General features: G+C 41.3%; 1 protein-coding gene across 3 annotated transcripts in view; it reads right to left on the reverse strand.

The window, feature by feature from the left end:
* The window catches only part of MYLK (myosin light chain kinase), a 268,280-nt gene that overhangs the window by 196,899 nt on the left and 47,796 nt on the right, over positions 1-23,585 (reverse strand). For all 3 annotated transcript variants that reach the window (XM_072725225.1, XM_072725216.1, XM_072725226.1), the window contains exon 3: positions 6,558-6,822. The gene's annotated coding sequence lies outside the window, so the exon portion shown is untranslated. The remainder of the gene's footprint in view (positions 1-6,557; positions 6,823-23,585) is intronic.

A 23,585-nucleotide genomic window follows, 5' to 3' on the forward strand; every position in this document is an offset into this window, starting at 1 on the left:
ATGAGAGAGACGGGGTCTCCCTTTGGAGCAAAGCACGGGTGCACCTACTGTCCATTATACAAGATTTGAGTTCCCTCAGCTCAGGATTTCTCTCCACCGTCACCCTATGGGGATTGGGGCTCAAAGAACCAGTGTGAGAAAATACTGATACCCAGGTCACTGTTATCACTGTGAATCAAAAAGTCCTTGGTCCCTAACCCACAGGCCTGTCTTCAGCCAGGAGCCACGAAACCATGGGAGGCTAACTCAAGAGCTTGCAAGCAAGTGAAAGCTCAGACCCTCCACAGTTATTAACCATAACCTAGAGAAGAAGTAGCAAAATACACTCTCCCTGTAGTCTTTATCTTAAACTATCATCAACCCCACCACATTTTGTCCAGGTTTATATTATTTCTTTTTAAAAACAATTTTAAGTGAAGGATATTTTTCTTACTTATTTCCTTATCTATTCATGTTGATTTTCACCTTCTTGATTTTAACCTAAAGTTCCATTTATTTGAGGTCCTTCTGAGACTTTGGGGGGCTTGGAGGGAGACATCTCTTGAACACAAACCTCTCCCTTTCAAGTTCCCTTGTCCGAGATGCACAGACCGTGGTATATCCTCCCCCCACCCCACCAGGTACACCCTCCTAAATCTAGATTCTCATCCGCAGTATCAGATACTGGGTTTGTGTTCCATAAAACGTACTGACCAGCTTCTTGCCTTCATTCCACTTGTGGGCAAGAGAAGCACAAGTCCTACCACCAGCCCAGGATGCCCGTCACTCCCTCGTCGGCCTCTCCTGAGAACACTAAGTGGGCCTCTCAGGAACCACCTCACCACCAAAGAGGTGAGGATGCTTGACCTGAGGGATATGGCACGGCTGGAGCTCAGCAGGATGCCAGCTGGCATGGTTCGGAAGGTAAGAACACCACTGACGTCCACGTGGGAAATCTGGCTTAGAGCTGCTATAGCTGTAACCAGAGCAAGCCACGGTCTGAGCAGGCCGCTGTACGGTGGGGCACGGAGGTGGAGATCCCGCCCTGAACGTGCTCCAGACCCACCTCAGGCACTAAGAAAAGAACACAGTCGGGGATACTGTTGTGCAATACAATTTCAGCTCATCACAGGCAGCTTAGCGGGAGGCTGGTAGATGTGGAAGCTGTCAGTGGTTTCAAACCTCCCCAGACTCCATGAATTAACGGGATGTGATCTCTACCCCCTGCTCCTTGCACCACTTGTTCACATCAAGGATTCATGCACTTTCCAGCTTTCCATTGGCCATTCAGCTAAGCCACCAGGGATTTTTACCCTGAAATCATGATCTGAGCTGAAACCAAGAATCAGGTGCTTAATCGACTACAACATCCAAGCGCCCCGCCCCATAAGCTACAGTGGTTTTTATAACTTTTTCTCTTGGGTACTTTCTTGCATTTTGTAATTACCCTCCCTCTCCACTACAAAACTGGGTACACCTAGGTCTCAGAATCTGGTATTAAGTTATGGCTTAGTATTCTTTTCAAAAATACTTTCATTTTTGAAAGTATTTTTCAAAAATACACACCAATAAATCTCTTGAACTACAATGCTTTCCCCTTATTCCTCTTCTTAATTGGGGGGGGGGGGTATTTTTAGATATTACTGTTTAAAGATTTCTTACAATATTTTTAGGCATGACAGGGTGTCCCAAGATGTCAACATCTGGTCATAAGTTATTTGCAGGATTGTAGCATAGTTTTCTTTCCTTTGAAAAATAATCTGTGATGGTTTTAATGGATATTTAATGAATAAAAAGAGCTTTTATCTTAACATAATTTTAGCAGCACGCTTGAGCTTTATCAGACTCCGTGATCAGGATTGTCTGGAAAAACTGAGTACTTAGGTTCCCAGGATAGCTCCAGGGAATGGACCCTTGACTTGCAGGCTTATTACCACCTTAACCTCTGCAGGGCCAATGATCTACCCTCATCCCACAAGCAGGGTCTCCTTTATGTTGTCGAGAGCTCTCAACTTCTGGTCCTGTCTCATCAAGACGGCCTCTCATCTCTTCAAAGCTCTCAACACAGCCCAACCACAAACTATTCCTATGCTTTCCTATGGTCCTATGGGTCCTCTGATTTTGCTATGTCTGTGTATGAGACAAGAGACGGGACAGGGTCCAGATCTTATCCCAGACTCCTGATGGCCAGAAAGCTCATATTTCTCCCTATGCAGATTAACTCCTAGTGTGCCCAGCCCTTGGGGATCTCCGAGGCTATTCCACCACGGACACTACTCTCAGTCAGAGATGGCCAGACTTTCAGGCCCAGTTACCCCCCCCCCCCCCCCACAGACACAGAACAATGGAACCCAGTCAAGAGAAGAGGCCAAGACTGTCCCAGAGCATCACCAAAGAATTCTTTCCCAGATACAGGTCCCATTGGAAGTCATGAGGGCCTCCTCCATCCTTCTTAGCCATGGCAAGGATCATATATACTTTGCAGAGACAGCAGGTAAGGAATCCAACTGCTACAGCAATCCATGGCCAAAGAGCTCCTGATTCTTCAGGGCCTCTCTTCCTCAGCTATATGCTTACATTTAAGAGGTTGATAGTTCCCAAAATCAGGAATCTGATACTCCTCTGTTTTCCTTTCTGCTCTTCCCATTTGTCTTCTCCTTTTCTACCCAACTCATTCTACTCAGGGTTGGAACATCACTAGCCTCTTTGCCCAGGGTGTGGGACTGGTCCTGCACCTTCCTCATCAACACTGTCCCCACTGCCCCAGTGATGAACAACTCTGCAAGCAGCTTCCACAAGGAAGTGACCCCTCAGTAGGCAGTTCAGCCACAGCTTTAAGTGGCTCCAAGTACAAGCAGGAGAATACTGAAATAATCCCTGGCTTTGGTGAGTTCACAGTCTAACGGGGGAAGATAAGGCCCACAGGCACATAAGAACCCAGGCAGTCATCCTGAGGACACTATTTCCAGCCTGATAATGTATTTAATGCTCTCAGCTGTACTGGCGCAGTCAGTCACCACTCCATCTGGAGACACTCTCTTCTCTCTGGATGGGGGGCGGGAGCGCGCGGCTGTACACTCCTCTCTTTCCTCCTTCCCCCTCTTCCTGGTCTCTAAGTGATGGGCCTGCTCATTCCTCAGGGATCATCCAGTCCCACAGGTTTACATGCATTGGAAGGTCAGAGATTCCCAAACCTACCTCCTGTCCCAACCTCTCTGCCAACCTCCAGAGTTCTATATCCAACTGCCTACTCCACATCCCCAATGGTTTATGTAACAAGATGTAACAGGATCTCCCACCTTTCTCCAGCCAAATGTGCTCCTCCTGCAGCATTTCCCACCTGGGCCAAAGGCTCCGTCATCCACCCAAATACTCAAGCACAGGAGCCACCCCCACCCTCCCTCTCTCTCCATCCAATCCATCAGCAATTCTCACTGGTTCTACCTTCATTCTGATCACGCCTCGCACCCCTATGCCACCAGCCATCCGAGCCACCAGCATCATGTCCTTAGACCCCTGCAGCAGTATAACTACCTCCCTGGTTCCACACTCCTTCCCTACAGTTAGTCGATTCTCCACTCAGCAGTTAGATCGTGATACTCCCCCATTCAGCGCCCTCCAATGGACCCATTACCCATGGACTCAAATCCAAACGCCCTACCACGGCCTGTAAGGCCTTACCTCACCCAGCCCTGCCTATTGCTGCAAGCTCACCTGCTATCATGCTGTGCCTCACCCTCCTCTCTAGAGCTAGCTGGCCTGTCTGCTGTTACTCCGACCACATCAAGTTCACTCCTGCCTTGAGGCCTTAGCAATGGCCAGTTTCTCTGCCTTGAATAGAGTTGCTCCTCCAGATCTGAAAACTCACTCACTCACTTCACTATGTCCTCTGCTCCCATCTCACCTCCACAAAGAGGCCTTCCTGCCTACTTGGCGATCCTATGTAAAATAATTCTCTGCCCTAATCCCTCCATCCCCTTACCCTGCACTACTTTTCTTCATTGCACTTTAAAATCGTTGCCAGATATTACTGTCCTCCTCTCTCACTAGAAGGAAAACTACCTGAGAGCAAGGACTTTGCCTCCCTCACCACCAAGGACTACATGATAAATGAACAAATGTCGTGTCTGGTACATTAATCAAATCAACGTTCACCACATTGACAGGGATTATGTTCTTTTCTTGGGAAGGGGATCAAATTTCTCATAGAAACATTAGTATAAGTGATGGTTACAATATTAACCAAGGCCCTAATGCCCAACTTTTAAAGAAATAAGATGAAACCCAATACTTAATTACAAGTTACATGTCAAGCAACATAAAGCTTTCTAAAATACATGTGCTTTCATTAGAAAAGACGACTCACAATGAAGCCTAGGTGAATATAATTTGATGCAACGTGGCATCACAGTTCATTGTTCAAAGTAATTTTATCAAAAAGCAGAAGGAGCATCATCATTAAGGGTATGGAATTCAGAGGAGATTTTCCACAGGCATCTCTGAAAAAAATGTATGGATGAAACTAAAGATTACTTGCCCTTTTGAGAATCTATCAAGCAATGTTTGTATCTTGCTAAAGGTGCCTGAATGATCTGTGAGCGACCCATTAGCTCGGATCCTAGGGGACCCAGGACGAGGGCACCAAGTTCTGGCCTGACTCTGCAAGGACCAGGTGCATCACTTCCTCTCTGCTCTAGAGGCCCCCTTCCCTCATCCGTGCAGAGAAAGCAGTGCTGGATGAGTTCTGCAGTCCTGTTCGCTCCAGGTTTTACAATGAAACTTGGACTCCCCTCCTCGTCTCCTTGCAAATTTCTCTGTCATGAGCATAAAATTGGAAACTCTACAGAAAGGGCTCCCTGCATGGCCCACCCCTCAGCACCAGCGGCTCTTATCTTCACCCCGATGTTAACCAAGGCAACCCTGGCTTTAAAATAAAGTGCTTGCATTAATTTTTCCATTCTTTGATCTCCTGCTTCTGCTGCCTCGCAATGTCAGAGCGCCTTAAGGCTCTGCCTCTCAAGGGGGCCACGCTCATACATACACAGTGGTCACTTTGATCCAGCCTCCCCTGAATCCCAAAATAATGGCCCCCCATCCCAGCCACACGTTCTGTATTTTCTTTCAGGCAGCAGTAGGACACTGCTTTCTCCTTTTATCTGCCACTTTAGAGTCCAACCTCATAGTCACTTTTCACAAATTCCTTTAAAATTACAGGATCTATTTTTTTTTTTTAACAGAAGGCCAGAACACTCATACTTCGTTTTGTCTGCCAAAGCAGTCTAAGAAGGTATTCTCTAACTTCAGTGATGGCACCATATACTTCAAAGCAGCCTTAGAACCATGGGGGGAAGTAATCAGTGTTATAAAATCGTAGGCTATGCTTCTTTTCACTGATTCCTCTTTCTCCTCCCTCCTTCTCACTTTCTTTGCTTCACTGAATTGGTTGGGGCCCCAGCAGCCTCCTCACAGTGAGAGTGGACAGATCTCTCCCAGGCTGATGCTGGAGAGGGCGGAGGGTGACAAAAGAAAACCCATCTTGGTCACTAGCCAAAGCTACAGAAAGCAATGGACCCCCCACGCTGAAATTTCACATAGGAAATCCCAAAAGATCACGCAGACTTTTGAAATGTAATTGAGAGGGGTGCCTGGTGGCTCAGCAGGTTAAGCATCTGCCTTCAGTTCAAGGCATGATCCCAGGGTCCTGGAATCGAGCCCCAAGTAGGGCTCGCTGCTCAGCAGGGGCATCTGCTTCTCCCTCTCCCTCTGCCCCTCCCTCCTGCTCATGTTCCCTCTCTCTCTCTCTTACATTCTCTCTCTCAAATAAATAAATAAATAAATAAAATCTTTAAAAAAGGGGGGGATCCCTGAGTGGCTCAGCAGTTTAGCACCTGCCTTCAGCCCAGGGCGTGATCCTGGAGTCCCGGGATCGAGTCCCGTGTCGGGCTCCCTGCATGGAGCCTGCTTCTCCCTCTGCCTGTGTCTCTGCCTCTCTCTCTCTGTGTCTCTCATGAATAAATAAATAAAATCTTTAAAAAAGAAATACTATTGAGAACACTGACCATCATACAGCCACCCACGGAGGCACCGTCTTTGTGAGGCAGCCTCACTCTACACCCGCTCTCAATGGGACGATGTGACGACGTGTCGATGACTGTGCCTGTGAAGCAGGGCTGGTGGGGGCTCTTGGTCAGGACCTGGAATAGCTTGGTCCCACAGCTAACACAGAATTCAACCCGTACTCCAATCCCAGTGATGGCTGCTTGCAAGGAACCAGAGAGTCAAAGGAAAAATCAAAACCAAATGCAGTTGACCAGAGCAGCCTCCCGGAGCAGCAGGAGAAAGGCGTTTTGGGACAGTTTGGAAGGACGGACTACCAGCTTGGCAGTGTGGACAGTTCCCAGCAGAGGCCAGAGCACCCAGCAGATACTTAATCTTGTTTCCTGGCTGGCTCAGTGACCGTTCCCACCGACTTCACCAGTTCTAGAATGCAGACCAGGTAAGCCAAGGTCAACAGATAACACTAAGGCGTGCTGACTTCACTCCCACCTGTCTGGGCACCCGGCCAGGTGTCAGCTCACCTCGTGGGCGCTGGTCTCTCCTGGCCACCCCGTCACCCTCTCCGCCACGTCCTCAGGGTGGGCTGAGGAGGAACGGTCAACAGCACACTTTAAACCCTGCCCACTCAGCAACGTCTCCTCTGCTGTTTGTTGTGGCAACTGGATGGTGAGCACACGGCAGGACGTCTCAGAGGTCTGTCTCCCTGCGGGCTCCGGGAGCCCTTGGCCAGGGCTGGTGCTCCGCACTGCAGCAGGGGCGGCCTACTGGGAACCGCCTGGCCGGTGCCTGGTGGGAAGGAGGAGAGGAAAGCCGATTCAGGGACAGGCGTGCACAAGGGAGCGGGAGCGGCTGGGAGGAGCACATCGCTCCCAGAGGCTGTGTGGAACCGTGGAAACGTCCTCAGGACAACAGGTGATTTTATTACCGTGTGTAGGAGGTCAGGGGTTTAGAGTTCAGGAATAATGGTTACCAGGAGGACAAGAACCAGGTGCTTCTTTCCTGCAGAGAGGACAGATGCCAAAGAACTAAGGAGGGTGGAACTGGGGTGGGCTCACAGGGTGGGGGGAGAGGCCCTGGCAGGGGTGAGGGAGGCCACGGAGCAAGCGGTGGGCCCTGAGAGGTGGAATGCCCGCCCTGCTACAGTCCTGCAGACAGATGTCTTTCCCCCTGGACAAGGAGCTCTGGCGAAAGCTGATCCCACAGTCACGGCCCCATCTGCACCTGCTGCTCCTGGAGATCTGTTCGGCCACAGAACCACGTGGGAGCCCCGTCAGGATGGTGTATCCTCTAAGTAATGGTTTCTGTGCTCGTGGGCGAGGCCAGGCAGTCCAGCCAGCTCAGGCCCCCTGCTGACACTCACCTCAATGACTCCCCCATCTCGGGGAGGGCTCAGGGATACCTGTGGCTCTTTGTTCCTTGTCCCTTACTCCACTCCCAGCTTGGGCACGCCTGGACCTCCCTCTCACCAGGGACCTTTTCACTTGCTGCCAGCAAGAGAGGCCTCCAGGCCTGCTGCTCTTCCTGAGCCTCAGGCCCATGACCCTGTCCTGTGTCCCCAGGGGCCTGGCTGCTCTGCCATGGGACTCGTGTGCACAGCTGAGTAGGCCACTCTGGGCTATAATCCTTCACAACTCAACCTGTACCAAGGACTGCTTCTAAAAGGAACTGAAGTCACTCGGAAGAAGATGCAAAATTAAGCTACTGATTATTTAAAAGTTAAAACTGTATAAAAGCTGAGAATGTATGCAAAATGGTTTTCTATACTAATTTTGCAACCCTATCAAGCATTACATCTGTCTCTGAGTTCCCTGACATTCGTGACCGAAAAAAAAAAGTAGGAAACAGAATAGGTCGCGTAATTCTCCTTGCAAGGACGCAAGGCTACTTCACCAGGAAACAGGGGCCCTCTGGTGCGTTTCTCTACGGAGAGGGGACTGAGCATCATGATGGATAATTCCCCCCGGGTGGCTTTCAGAAAGAAATATTCATGATTCAGCCACTTTTTAATATCAACATTTAATGAAAGCAAGGAAAATATTAAAACGTGACTTAGGATTTTCACTGGGAGCTAAAGCAGCGTGGTTTGGTAAGGGGTCTGATAACTTAATGCAAGACATGGTGTTTTTCAGGAGAAAGCTGTGCTCCTCTCGTCCCAGTCACAGGGAAAGTGGACAGGGGAAGGCTGGAGGAGGGGAGCACCGGGATGTGTGGTGGGATTACTAGTTCCATAAGGACCACGGACAGGGAAAGGGGGAAAGGATGCTGAATATCCCACATTAAACACAATTCTCATTATAAAGAACTGTTCGGGCGCCTGGCTAGCTTGGGAGGTTAGGGGTCTGCCTTCAGCTCAGGTAGTGATGCCAGGGTTCTGGGATCAAGCCCTGCATGGGGCTCCCTGCTCAGTGAGGAGTCTGCTTCTCCCTCTCCTGCTGCTGCTCACTCTCTCACTCTGTCTTAAATAAATAAAATCTTTTCTTTTTTAAAAGAAAAGAATTGTCTCATCTAAAATTCTAATACTGCCTCTGTTGAGAAGCACTGGAAGGTGAGTCAGAAACTAGCATGACTCTTGTAAAACCTGTTCTTAAATACCAATAACGTCTTCATAGAGAGCTGACAGCAATGGCTGCAGGAATGTCAGCTCTGGTGAGTCCAGATGAGGGGGATGCAGGCTTCTGACAACGTCAGTCCTACTGGTGGTGAAGGGGCTAGAGCCTGAGAGGCACCACTGGCTACACAGACAGCTGGATAGTGGTGAGCTACAGGCACACCTGGCAGATGTGGTCTGTCCCCAGGAAAGGGACAGATCTCTCCTGTTTTTTATTTCTTCATATGTCTAAATGAGGACACAGCTGGGACACCAAAACTGGACATCACGTTGCAGGAGAAACTATTTTAGTCCGGAGCACTGGTTCCCAAAGTGTGGTCCCTGACCAGCATCACCTGGGAACTTGCTAGAAAGTTCTGCAGTTCCACAGACTGGCTGAATCAGAAACACTGAGGATGAGGCCCAGCAACCAGCGTTTTAACAAGCCCTCTACATCAATCTGATGCAGGCTCAAGTTTGAGAACCTCTAGGTCGGGCCTAAGGACGGCAGTCAGTCACAAGAGATAGTTTAGAAATGCCACCTCAACCCCGAGTAGGGATTCTAATACGCTCGCAGAAGGAGGGGTGTGTTGCAACCTGTCTGTTGCAGCCAAATGATCAGACACGGAGGGCATGAAGAGGGAAGATCTAAGTGAGGAGAAATCAGGGAAAAGAGTAAATTATCCAGGGCCAGCCTAAGTATCAAGTTTGATTAACCACCTGAGAAGGATTTTGTTTTTATTTTAACTCGTATTCCTCCATAAATAGTCAATGTAATTATATGGTTCAAAACTCAAAAGATACAAAAAGGTATAGAGTGGAAGATCTTGAATCTGCCCCTTCTCCTCGGTACCAAGCTGAGTCAGCCATCCCATCAATGTCTTCTAGGGATATGTTATGAAAATACATCTATTTTTTCTTTGAGAAGGAGAGAAGGAGGTAGGGAAAGAGGAAAAGTGTGAGCAGGGGAAGAGGCAGAGGGAGAAGAAGAAAGAGAACCTTAAGGAGGATCCATGCTCAGAGTGGAGCACAACTCGGAGCTGGATTTCACAACCCTGAGATCATGACCTGAGCGAAAATCAAGAGTGAGATCTTCAGCCAACTGAGCCACCCAGGAGCCCCCAAACATATATTTTTATCCCCACTTTTCTTAAATACAAATAATAGCATACTATACACATCCTTCTATACTTTGCTTTTTTTCACTTAATACGTTTTGGATAATAACAACCACTAAGAAGACTTCTGACCATCTGGAAACATATAATACCCCTGGGGGTACATATGTCTTCACTGCAGAAAAGGAGCTGTTAGGCTATCATGTGATTCTTATGGATTTATTGGTAAACTCCCTGTAGGGAAACTGTCCTGAAATTCTCAGCTTGGAGAACTCTCCACAAGTATTATAACAGAAGGAAGTGATATGTAAACTCTTAGGTCACTAAAGTCCAATAGTGACACTACCAGATAAGAGCAGCTCCTAGTGGGCTAGGCATCCTAGAATGGACAGTGGAGAAGAGGCTGAACCCTGGAGAGAACTCAAAGCAATGACAGAACTTGGAACATTTTTATCTGTAAGACTAAGAACCATAAATCACATTTTATCTATAGGAATTAACAAAATGCATAAAAGGATAAAGATAGGAACTAGACATGAACACTTAATAGAGCCAGTTTTCAACACTTAGAATCAGATATAAAGCACAGAATAAAATAATATCCACAATCTCTAATCTTCTACCAGTTTGTGTTACAGTAACATTTCCTTCAGAATTACTTTTTGTTCTTCTTTCACCTTCAGTAAGAGGTCTTGTCCCTCTTTGACTCCTTCCAGATTTTTTTTTATCAATGTAGCCTTTGAACCTAAAGCATAAAGATTTCTTTTTAAGAACAGTTTTATTGAGATATAATTCACATACCATATAATTCATCCATTTAAAGTGTGCAACTCAGTGGCTTTTTAGTGTAGTCACAGAGTTGTGCAGCCACCACCTCAATGCATTGTAGAACATTTTCATCATCCCAAAAAAGAAACCTTGTACCCACTCACAGTCACTGTCCATAATCCCCCAGGCCCTAGGCAGTGACCAATCTACTTTCTGTTCCTGTGGATAAAGAACATCTCAATAGGCTCATTGGCACAACACAATTGAAGAAATAAAATCAGTGATCTTGAAGAAAAGCCAACATAAATGATCCAAAATGGAACATAAAGTGTGCGTCGTGGGTAGGGGGAAGGGAGGAGATGAAGCATCTAAGAGCTAAGAGATACTATGAAATGGTCTAACGTGTGTAATTGGAATCTTAGAAACAGAAGAAACAGACAATGGCACAGAAGAAATATTTGAAGAAATAATGGTCAAGAACTGCTTAAAAATAATAAAATACAACATACCACAGATCCAATAAGCTCAGAGGTTCCAAGCAGTAAAAATAAAAAACAAAAACAATTAAATACACCTAGACACATCATATTCAAACTCCTGAAAATCAAAGACCAAGAGAAAATCTCAAAGGCCATCAGAGCAAGAGGGAAAACGTTACATGCAGGGTAAGAAAGACTAGTATTAAATCACATTTCTCATCTGAAACGATGCAACCAGAAAATAATAAAATAGAATCTTAAAAGCACTGAAAGAAAAAAAACTGTCAACTCAGAAGGTTACTCATGAATATCTCTCAAAGATGAAGGAGAAATAGCAATGTTTAAGAATAAACGAGCTTGGGCAGCCCAGGTGGCTCAGTGATTTAGCGACGCCTTCAGCCTAGGGCCTGATCCTGGAAACCCGGGATCGAGTCCCACATCAGGCTCCCTGCATGGGGCTCACTTCTCCCTCTGCCTGTGTATCTGCCTCTCTCTCTCTCTGTCTCTCATGAATAAACAAAATCTTAAAATAAAATAAAATAAAATAAAATAAAATAAAATAAAATAAAAATAAATGAGCTTGAGAGAATTCATTACCAGCAGACTTGCACTACAAAAAAAATTAAAAGAAGTTCTGAAGGCAGAATGAATATATTGAACAGAACTAGTATCTAGATAAACTAAGATCTCTGGAAGTGATTAAAATAAAGGTAAATATAAAAAACATTTCAAGAAACAGACTTTTAACTACAGAAAACAAACTGATGGTTACCAAAGGGGATGGCTGAAATAAGTGATGGGGATTGAGGAGTACCCTTGTTGTGATGAGCCCTGGATATTGTATGGAAGTGTTGAATCACTATATTATACACCTGAAACTAATATTATACTGTATATTAAATAATTGGAATTTAAATTAAAACTTTTTAAAAGTTTACCTTCAAATCAATTTCATTTACATTGATTTAATTTACTTGTTCTTAACAATTATGCTTAGACTACCCCCAAAAAACTTCATGAGGTTTTAGACAAAGTCAACCATTATTCTACTTTTTTCTGGCAAAGTTTACAACAGAAATATCATGAACTTATTTGACTTTTAGTAAGCATAATCAAAATAAAAGTTTTATATTAAAAAATAAAATAAAGGTAAAAATAAAACATTTAAAAATTTTTATGTGCTCAAAAAGATAATTGTTTAAAGTAAAAATAGTAGTAATATACTGTGGATTTATAGGATACATAAAAGGAAAATATATGATAACAGTACAAAAGTAGGAAGGATGAACTTGGAATATAATCTTCTAAGTTTTTTATAATATACATAAACTGGTATAACATTATCGGTGATTTAAAATGTATGTTGTAGGGATCCCTGGGTGGCTCAGAGGTTTAGTGCCTGCCTCTGGCGCAGGGCATGATCCTGGAGTCCCAGGATCGAGTCCTGTGTCAGGCTCCCTGCATGGAGCCTGCTTCTCCCTCTGCCTGTGTCTCTGTCTCTCTCTCTCTCTCTGCCTCTCATGAATAAATAAATAAAATCTTAAAAAAAAATGTATGTTGTAAACACTAGAGACATTAAATTTTTTAAAATAAATATAAGTAGTAAAGTAAGCCAATGATGGAGATAAAAAGAAATAATAAAAACTCTCGATTAATACAAAGGCAGGCAGAAAAAGAGGATAAAAGAAACAAAGAAAAGATTAAATGAAATATCTAGACAATAGATTTTAATCCAACCACATTGATTATTACATTAAATGTAAATAATCTAAATATGCCAATTAAAGATTGTGAGATTGGATTAAGAAAGCAAAACTCAATTATATGGTGTCTACAGAAAAGTCCACTTTAAATATAGAGATTGAAGGGTGCCTGGGTGGCTCAGTCACTTAAGGGTCTGACTCTTGATCTCAGTTCAGGTCTTGATCTCAGGGGGGTGAGTCCAAACCCCGTGCCAGGCTCCATGTTGGGCATGGAGCCTACTTAAAAAAATAACAAAAATAGAGAGATTGGTTAAAAATAAAAGGGTTTTTAAAAAGGCATAAATGTAAGTAGTAATCAAAAGAAAACTAAAATGGTTATATTAACATCAGACAAAGTAGATTTCAGAACTGGGAATACTAGTAGGGACAGAAAGTAAATTCATTATGATGAAAAAAATCAATTTACTAAATATAACATTCCCAAATATGGATGCGCCTAACAAAAGGACTCTGAAATACTTATTCAAAACTCTTAGAACAGGAAGAACAACTAGATAAAAGTCCACAGTTGTAGCTGGAGACTTCAACATTCCTCTCTCAGTAATTGATAAAACAAGTATACAGAAAAAGGATACAGGGAGCTGAACACCGCTATCAATTAACTTTACTGAATTGACATTACACCCAACAAAGCAGAACATACATTCTTTTCAAGTGCATGTGAAATATTCTCCAAGATACACTATATTCTGGGCCACCAAGCAAACCTGTATCTTTAAAAAGTGAAATCATAGAGAGATGCTCTACAATCATAATGAAACTAAACTAGAAGCTAATAACAGAAAGACATTTGAAAAACTCCTTATATATTTGGAGACTAAACAACACACTTCGAAATAACCTAAAGATCAAAGAGGAAGTCACAGGATATTAGAAAATATTTCACATTGAATGATTTGAAAACACAATGTCCCAAATTTGGAGGGATACAGCTAAAATATAGAAGGAGGGGTGCCTGGGTGGCTCAGTCAGTTGAGTGTCTGTCTTTGGGTCAGGTCATGGCCCCAGGGTCCTGGGATTGAGCCTCTCAAGCAGGGAGCCTGCTTCTCCCTCTCCCTCTGCCCCTACTCATGTGTTCTCTCTCTCTCACTCAGTCTCTCAAATAAATAAATAACACACACACACACACACACACACACACACACACACGAATTTTAAAGTGTAGAAAGAAATTTATAGCATTAAACTCTCTTATTTTCTTTCTTTCTTTCTTTCTTTCTTTCTTTCTTTCTGAGTGAGCATGAGTAGAGGGAGAGGCAGAGGAAGAGGGAGAAAGAGAATCTTAAGTAGGGCCCATGCTCAGCATGGAGCATGACACTGAGCTCGATCTCACCACTGTAAGATCAAGACCTGAGCCAAAATCAAGAGTTGGATGGTCAACTAACTGAGCCACTCAGGTGCCCCAGCATTAATCACTTATATTAGAAAAAGAGAAAATTTTCAAATCAATGATCTAAGCTTTCCCTTCAAACAATTAGTAAAAGAAGAGCAAATTAAATTCAAATTGCTCATGCACTACTGGGCATTTACCCCAAAGATACAGAAGTAGTGAAGCAATAGGACACCTGCACCCCAATGTTCATAGCAGCAATGTCCACAATAGCTAAACTGCGGAAGGAGCCATGATGTCCTTCAACATATGAATGGATAAAGAAGATGTGGTCTATATATACAATGGAATATTACTCAGTCACTGGAAAGTTTGAACACCTACCATTTGCTTTGATGTAGACAGAACTGGAGGGTATTATGCTGAGTGAAATAAGTCAATCGGAAAAAGATCATCATCATATGATTTCACTCATATGTGGAATATAAGAAATAGTAACAGGGACTATAAGGGAAAGGAGGGAAACTGAGTGGAGAAAAATTAGAGGGGAAGACAAACTATGAGTGACTCCTAATTCTGGGATACGAACAAAGGGTTGCAGAAGCAGATGTGAGGAGATGGGGTAACTGGGTGATGGGCCCTAACTAAGGAAGGCACTTGATGGGATGAGCACTGGAGTTTTACTCTATGTTGGCAAATTGAATTTAAATAAACTATTTTTAAAAATTCAAATTGCTCAGAAGAAATAATAAAAATAAAAGCATAAATTATTGAAATTAAAAAGAGAAAAAATAAAACCAAAAGTCTGTATTTGAAAATATAATAAAATTTATGAGCCTATAGCCAGGCTGATCAGGAAAAAAAAAAAAAGAAGGAAAATATAAACTATAATAGTCTGAAATGAAAGAGAGAATATTACTATACATCCCATAGATTTTAAAAAAAGTAAATATGAATGATTCTGTGCTCATAAATTCAAAAACTTAGATTAAATAGACAAATTTCTTGAAAGGCACAAATACTAAAATTCAAACAAGAAACAGATACCCTGACTTAAAGAAATGTTATAAGACCAACATTGCTTGATATGAAAATTAGACAAAACATTACAAGAAAAGAAAACTACAGGCTAACATTCCTCATGAACATAAGCACAAAAATCGTTAATGAAATGACACATCATCATAATGTGGGGTTTGTCCTGGAAATGTACAGCTGGTTGAACATCTGAAGATCAATAAATGTCATCGTATCAACTGATTAAAGAAGTAAAACTATATAATCATTTCATTAGATGATAAAAACAAAAGCACCTGACAAAATTCAGTTTCTAATAATGGTTCTGAGCAACTGCTTCAATAAGAATGCAAAAAAACTGCAATGCCCCCTCAAAAAGATACAAGCTTCTTGAGGGATCCAGAAGTTCCCTCATGAGAAAGGTCTCAGGTGCTGTTAGAAGATGAGTGTGAGGGGCCAGATATATGGTAGAGTCTTCAACATGTAATGGAATTACATGAGAAAGCTGGTTACTTTTAGGCAGATATCTACTGAATAAAGGAAGGACTCCATTATTATCAGACCTCTGGGCAAAGGCAGATGCTTCCCATTTGAGGTGGTGAGATTCTAAAACCACAAGTGTCCCAAATATCCCAGACAGCTATCTGTAAGGAATGCAGTAAAGTCTACCTCAGATGGGAAAATGAACTCAATGACATTGAAACTTCTTTCTAGTGCTAAGACAGAGTAGGAAAAAAAAATCCGGTTGTTTTATGTAATACATTTGTTAAGAGTCAGGTAATGGAGTATGAGACTTATCTACATTTAAAAAATCATATTGCTTATCTTCATGTATTTTACACTAGTAACTTAGCAGAGATATATATTTCTATAGTATACCATGTAAAAACATTTGTTTTCATATATTTCTCTCTCTCCCTGCTACTTGCTCTAAAGAGGCTGTGTTAGTCTTGAGCCCATGAATATCTTCAAACATTCACATTGTCAGTTCCCTTCTCTCTGCCTCCAGACATCCTTTCTTGAAAAAGACCCACAATTAGGCCTACTCCTCTTTCCAGTTACCACCCTATTTCCAGACTTCCTTTCCACTTAAATGTTCTCAGTGACTCATCAACACCTCCTGCCACAATTTCCTTTCCACCCACTCCCTCTTTAACCCCCTGCAATCAACCCAGTTGTTATATGCACCACATGCATGGTCAAAATACATGGATTGGGGGGTTAAGAGTATCGTCAGAAAGACACAGCATTTGCACTCAAAGAGCTACCTAGAAAAAAATCAACATAAATTCTCCAAATAACGATTAGGCAGAGATTAGAGGAAGGAGTTGTAAAAGACAGCTGATATTTATTAGGTACGCTGCAGTATTAGATTGTGTCTCGTGATGACCGTCAACAATTTCTCCATTCCTGTGCACTCATTTCACTCGAACTCCAATTGTGTAAAAAAACAACAATAAATGTAACTGGACCAAATTCATCAGTTAAAAGATGCATACACTCACTCACATAACAGTTAGAAGCTTTTTTACAAGATGAATCTAACATTGAAAGAAGTTGAAAGAAATGAATGGAAAAAAATTTAAAATATGTCAGCCAAAAACTAACCATAAGAGAGCTGGAATAGCAAAATTAATGTCAGACAAGATAAACTTTAATGTAATTAGACAAGAGAATCACTACAAAATGATAAGAGGAATGAGATAAAAACATAGAATTTATCACCAGCATTGGTTTTAGGAAAACAGTCTGGTAAATGTAATGTAAAAAGAACAGCTCAAAATCAGAATTCTACACAACTTAATGCAATCCCACAATTATTTGCATAAAAGCTCTCCAGTTTGTTACCATGAGAAACAAAGCTTGATCTAACAGACATATGTAGAAGAACTTTGTACCCAATAATTATAAAATATGCCTTGCAAGCACACTTCATTTTATTGTGCTTAGCTTTACTGCACTTTACACATACCACATTTTTTACAATTTGAAGATTTGTAGCTATCCTGCCTTGACCAAGTCTGAGGACACTGTTTCTCCAACAACATTTGCTCACTTACATCTCTGTATCACATTTGGTAATTCTCACAATATTTCTTTTTTTAAACAGCTTTTTAAATTTTATTTACTTTTAATGAAATTATTTATTTTTTTATTGAAGTTCAATTTGCCAACATATAGTATAACACCCATGCTTATCCCATCAAGTGCCCTCTCACAATATTCCAAACTTATATTTGTTACAGTGATCTGTGGTCAGTGATCTTGATGTTACTAATGTCATTGCTTACGGGGTGCCACAAATCATACCCATATAAGATAGCAAACTTAATCAATAAATGTTGTGCATATTCTGACTGCCCCATTGGCCAGTGATTCACCTGTTTCTTTCCTTCTCTTCAGGTCTCCCTATTCCCTGAGACACAACAATATTGAACTGAGGTCAGTTAATAACCCTACTATGGCCTCTAAGTGTCCAAATGAAAGGAATAGTCATATGTCTCTTACTTTAAATCAAAAGCTAGAAATGACTAAGCTCCAAGTACTACTCCAATAAGTAAGCACACGAAGGATAAGAAGAAAGTATGAGTGTGCTTATTGGACACTTATTGTGAGTGTGATAGAAGACCAAACCAACACTCCTTAAGCCAAAGCTTAACCCAGAGCAAGGCCCTAACTGTATTCTATTCTAGGAAGGCTGAAAGAGGTGAGGAAGCTGCAGAAGAAACACTGGAAGCTAGCAGAGGTTGGTTCATGAGGTTTAAGGAAAGAAGTCATCTCCATAACATGAAAGTGCGAGGGGAAGCAGCAGGTGCTGACAGGGAAGCTGCAGCAAGTTGTCCAGAAGACCTAGTTCAAGATAATTCATGAAGGTGGCTCCACTAAACAGGTTTTCAATATGGACAAAACAACTTCTAGTGGAAGAACATGTCACCTACAACTGTCATAGCTAGAAAGGAAAAGTCAATGCCTGGCTTCAAAGCTTCAAAGGATAGGTTCTCTTGTTAGTGGCTAATGCACCTGCTGACTGGAAGTTGAAGCCAATACTCATTGACCATTCTGAAAATCCTAGGGCCCTCAAAAATTCTGCTAAATCTACTTCTCTGCCTATGCTCTATAAATGGAACAACAAAGCCTCAGTGACAGCACATCTGTTTACTACATGGCCTGCTGAGTATTTTCAGCGCACTGTTGAGACCTACTACTCAGAAAAAAAAAAGATCTGATGAAGAGGTACAATGAGGTTAATTTGTCTTCATGGCTGCTAACACAACATCCATTCTGTAGCCCACAGATCAAGAAGTATTTTCAAATAATCAATACCACAGAAACAATTGTAACAGAATGTTATGAAAATCTATGTGCCAACAAACTGCACAACTTAGAAGAAATGGATACATATCTAGAAACATATAACATATCAAAACTAAAGCAGAAAGAAACTGAAAATTTGAACAGGCCAATTACACCATGAAATTGAATCAGTAATCAAAAAACTCCCAACAAACACAAGTCCAGGACTAGATGGCTTCACAGGTGAATTCTACCAAACATTTAAAGAGAGTTAATACCTATTCTTCTCAAACTATTCCAAAACACGGAAGAAGTAGGAAAACTTCCAAATTCATCGTGTGAAGTCAATATCACCCTGATACCCAAACCAGATAAAGATACCACAAATAAAGAGAACTCTAGGTCAGTATCTCTCTTGAACATAGAAGCTAAAATCCTCAACAAAATACTAGCAAACAGAATTCAGTAATAAAAAATTATACTTCACGCTCAAGTGGGATTTATTCCTGGGATTCAAAGGTGGTCAATATTCACAAATCAATCAAAATGATATGTCACATCAATAAGAAAAATAAAAACCATATGATCATTTCAAAAGATGCAGAAAAGCCATTTGACCAAGTACCACATCCATTCGTGATAAAACCCTCAACAATGTAGGTTTACCAACATAAAAAAAGGCCTTATATGAAAACCCACAGCCAACCCATTCATACTAAATGGTAAAAAACTGAAAGTTTTCCCCCTAAGGTCAGGAACAAGACAAGGATGTCCACTGTGACCATTTTTATTCAACATAGTACTGGAAGTCCTAGCCCCAGCAATTAGACAACATAAAGAAATAAAAGGCATTTAATGGATAAGGAAGAAGTAAAACTCCCAGTATTTGATATTTGAGATGATATGATACTCTATAGAGAAAACTCTAAAAATTCCACCAAAAAGCTAATATAATTGATAAATGAATTCTGTAAAGTCATGGGATACAAAAATCAATGTACAGAAATCTGTACATTCCTATACACGAATAATGAAGCAGCAGAAAGTGAAATTAAGAAAAGAACCGCATTTACAATTGCACCAAAACCAATAAAATATCTAGGAATAAACTTACCCAAAAAGGTAAAAGACTTGTACTCTAAAGACTATAAAACATTGATGAAATAAATTCAAGATGACACAAAGAAATGGAAAGACATCCCATGCTCATGAGTTGAAAGAATATTGTTAAAATGTCTATATTACTCAAAATAATTTACACATTTAATACAATCTCTATCAAAATACTAACAGCATTTGTCACAGAACTAGAGAAAGCAATCCTAATATTTGAATGGAACCACAAAAGACCACAAATAGCCAAAGCAATCTTGAAAAAGAAAAAAAAAAATAAACTGGAGGTATCAAAATTCTAGACATAAAGTTATATTACAAAGCAATAGTAATTAAAACAGTATGGCACTGTGTAAAAATACACACATAGATCAATGGAGTATAATAGAAAACCCAGAAATAAACTCACAATTATTATTTTTTAAAATAAATTTATTTTTTATTGGTGTTCAATTTGTCAACATGCAGAATAACACCCAGTGCTCATCCCGTCAAGTGCCCACCTCAGTGCCTGCCACCCAGACACCCCCACTCCCCACCCACCTCCCCTTCCACCACCCCTAGTTTGTTTCCCAGAGTTAGGTAAACTCACAATTGTATGGTCTATTAATCTTTGACAAAGGAGGAATGAATCCACAATGGGGAAAAGTCTGTTCAACAAATGATGTTGGGACAACTGGACAGCTACATGCAAGAGAATGAAACTGCATCATTTTCTTTTACCATACATAAAAATAAACTCAAAATGGATTAAAGACCTAAATGTGAGACTGAAACCATAAAAATCTTTGAAGAGAGCACAGGCGGTAATTTCTCTGACATCAGCTATAGCAATATTTTTCTAGGTATGTCTCCTGAGGCAAGGGATATAAAAGCAAAAACAAACTATTGGGACTATGCCAAAATTAAAAATCTCTCCACAGTGAAGAAAATAAACAAAACTAAAAGGCAACCTATGGAATGGCAGATAATATTTGCAAGTGACAAGTCTGATAAAGGGCTAGTATCCAAAATATATAAAGAACTTAGAAATCTCAACACCCCAAAAGCAAATAATCCAATAAAAAAAATGGGCAAAAGACATGAACAGACATTTTTCCAAAGAAGACATCCAGACATCCAAAAGACACATGAGAAGATGCTCATCATCACTTATTATCAGGGAAATGAGAAGTCAAAACTACAGCGGGATATCACTTCACACCTGTCAGAATGGCTAAAATCAACAACACAAGAAACAATAGGTGTTGGTGAGGATGTGGAGAATAAGGAAAACTTTTGTACTGTTGGTGGGAATGAAAAATGGTGTAGCCACTGTATGGAGGCTCCTCAAAAAATTAAAAATAGAACTACTGTATGATATAGTAATGGCACTACTGGATATTTTTTTTAATTACAAAAAACACTAAACCAGGTGGTAAATGAACCCCTATGTTTATTGCAGCATTATTTACAATAGACTAACTATATAAGCCAAATGTCCATCATTACATAAATGGATAAAGAAGATGTAAGATATATACATATATAAAATGGAATATTATTCAGTCATAAAAATAATTGAAATCTTGCCATTTGCAACAACATAAAGAGAGTTAGAGAGCATAATGCTAAGTAAAATAAATCAGTCAGAGAAAGATAAATACCATATGATCTCACACATAGGTGGAATTTCAGAAACAAAACAAAGGAGCAAAGAGGGGGAGAAAAGAGAGACAAGCCAGGAAACAAACTCTTAACCATAGAGAACAAACTGTTGATTACCAGAGGGAGGTATAGGGTGGGGGGAATGGGTGAAATAGGTGATGAGGATTAAAAAGTACACTTATCATGACGAAAAAAAAATCCACCCTCAAACTTTAGATCAAGCTCTATATGAGCTATCGTGGTGTGAGTAAAGAGCATATGGAAAAAATTCAAACGTTTTAAAAATAAAAGACTGGTTGCCAATCTTCAAATTAAAAAAAAGGGGGCAATTTTAACTTTCAAGTCTTATTATTTAAGAAGTATATTTCATAAGGCTATTGCTGCCATAGACCATGATTCCTCTGATGGATCTGGGCAAAGTAAATTAAAACTTTCTGGAAAGGATTCACCATTCTAGGTACCATTAGGTACATTTGTGATTCAGAAGAAGAAGTCAAAATAGCAACATTAACAGGAGATTGGGATGACTTTGAGGAGTTCAAGACGTCAGTGGAGGAAGTAACCACAGACGGGGTGGAAAATAGCAAGAGAACTAGAATTAGAAGTGAAGCCTGAAGATGTAACTGGATTGCTGCAATCTCACGACAAGGCTTCAATGGATGAGGGATTGCTTCTTATAGTTGAACAAAGAAAGTGGTTTCTTGAGATGGAATCTACTCGTGTTGAAATGACAACAAAGGATTTAGATAATTTAGTTGAAAACCAGCAGCAGGGTTTGAGACGATTGACCCCAATTTTGAAAGAAGTTCTACTGTGGGCAAAATGCTACCAAATAGCATCACATACTGCAGAGAAATCATGTGTGAGAGCAGGAAAAGTCAATCAAAGCAGCAAACTTCACTGCTATTTGATTTTAAGAAAATGGCACAGCCATTCCAATCTTCAACAACCACCACCCATGATTGCTCAGCAGCCATCACTGAGGGAAGACCCTCCACCAGCAAAAAATATCACAACTCACTGGAAGCTCAGATGATCATTAGCATTTTTTACCAATAAAGTATTTTTTAGTTAAGGTATGTATGTTGCTTTTTTAGACATATGCTATTGCACACTTAGTAGACTACAATATAGTGTAAACACAATTTTTATATGCACCGGGAAAACAAAAAACTCATTTGACTTGCTTTATTGCAGTGGTCTGGAACCAAACCTGAAATGCTCTGGAGGTATACCTGTATTCTTTGCAAACAGGAAATATTTTCAAAAATTAACCTATAAGAGGCCGTAAGACATGTCTCAATGAATTCCAAAGAATCATATAGTCAATACAGAAAAGATCAAATTGTCTGTTGGCTTTCTCTATCAATATCTCATCCCTATTCCTTGTTGTACTTCTCTTTTTTGGCATCGTACGTGGAAGTTTTACCTAGTCATTCATTTATTCAACACATTTTTATTAAACACCAAATGCCAGTTACTGTTCTTAGCATAGGGAATATACTAATGGACAAAGCAAAACAGCCAAATATCCCCTGTTTGAGGAGTTTACATTTTAGGGTCACCTCAATCACCAGACCACAAGCGCCTTAAGGTAGGACCATGCCTGGTACAGATTTGGCTGGCTCCCAAAGTGCTGCTGGGCCACACACTAGGCTGGTTCTGGTAGTATAGGATGTACAGACCCTGATACTGAAGACCAAGAGCTTGGTAGGGCTTACAGTGTGGTCTCGCGCTACTGCAGTAAGAGTGGAACATGGCTCATCGGGGACAGAGCTGGGACCAGGCTGAGTGTCAGAATCTAGACACCCCTCACCACCCTTCTACTGGCAATTCTATAGCTTAAGTCTCGGTGTTCCAAGGGTCAAAGCAGACCCAAGTCTAGGAACCAGATTACCAAAGCAGAGCTGCAGAAGCCCAGATGAGTGTCAAAGTTTTCGAAAGCCATGAAGTTTAGAAGGAACAATCAGCCAGACAGATAAAACCAGACAGATTAGGAAAAAACAAGCATTTCTCTTAATAAATTCTTGCAAATTGGGGTGTAGTATAAAGAGGACAGACAAGCCAAGGGACCAACAGCAAGTGACCTTAGCCTACGGGTTTGCCTGGTTGTAAGGCTCTGTTATCCTTCCCCGGTGAGATAGAAACAGCTGGATTTTCCGAGCTAGCAGGACAAAAAAGAAGAGTATGGGCGGCGGGTGGCTTACTGCAAATAGATCCATATTCTAAGAGGCAAAGAGCAAGATGACTGGCTTTACAGGGAATTCTATTCAGTTCCAGAATGGGAAGTTAACAATATTCCCAAAAAAGAAAAGGGCCTGAAAAGGACAGACACCTCTAGCTGCTGCTGCTTTTTGTCTTCTCCCTCCTTCCCTTCCTCCTCCTCCTTCTTAGTGTGTACAATGTGATGGTTTGATATATGTATACATTGTG

The sequence above is a fragment of the Vulpes vulpes genome, chromosome 1 (assembly GCF_048418805.1).
Source record: "Vulpes vulpes isolate BD-2025 chromosome 1, VulVul3, whole genome shotgun sequence".
NCBI classification, from domain to species: domain Eukaryota; kingdom Metazoa; phylum Chordata; class Mammalia; order Carnivora; family Canidae; genus Vulpes; species Vulpes vulpes.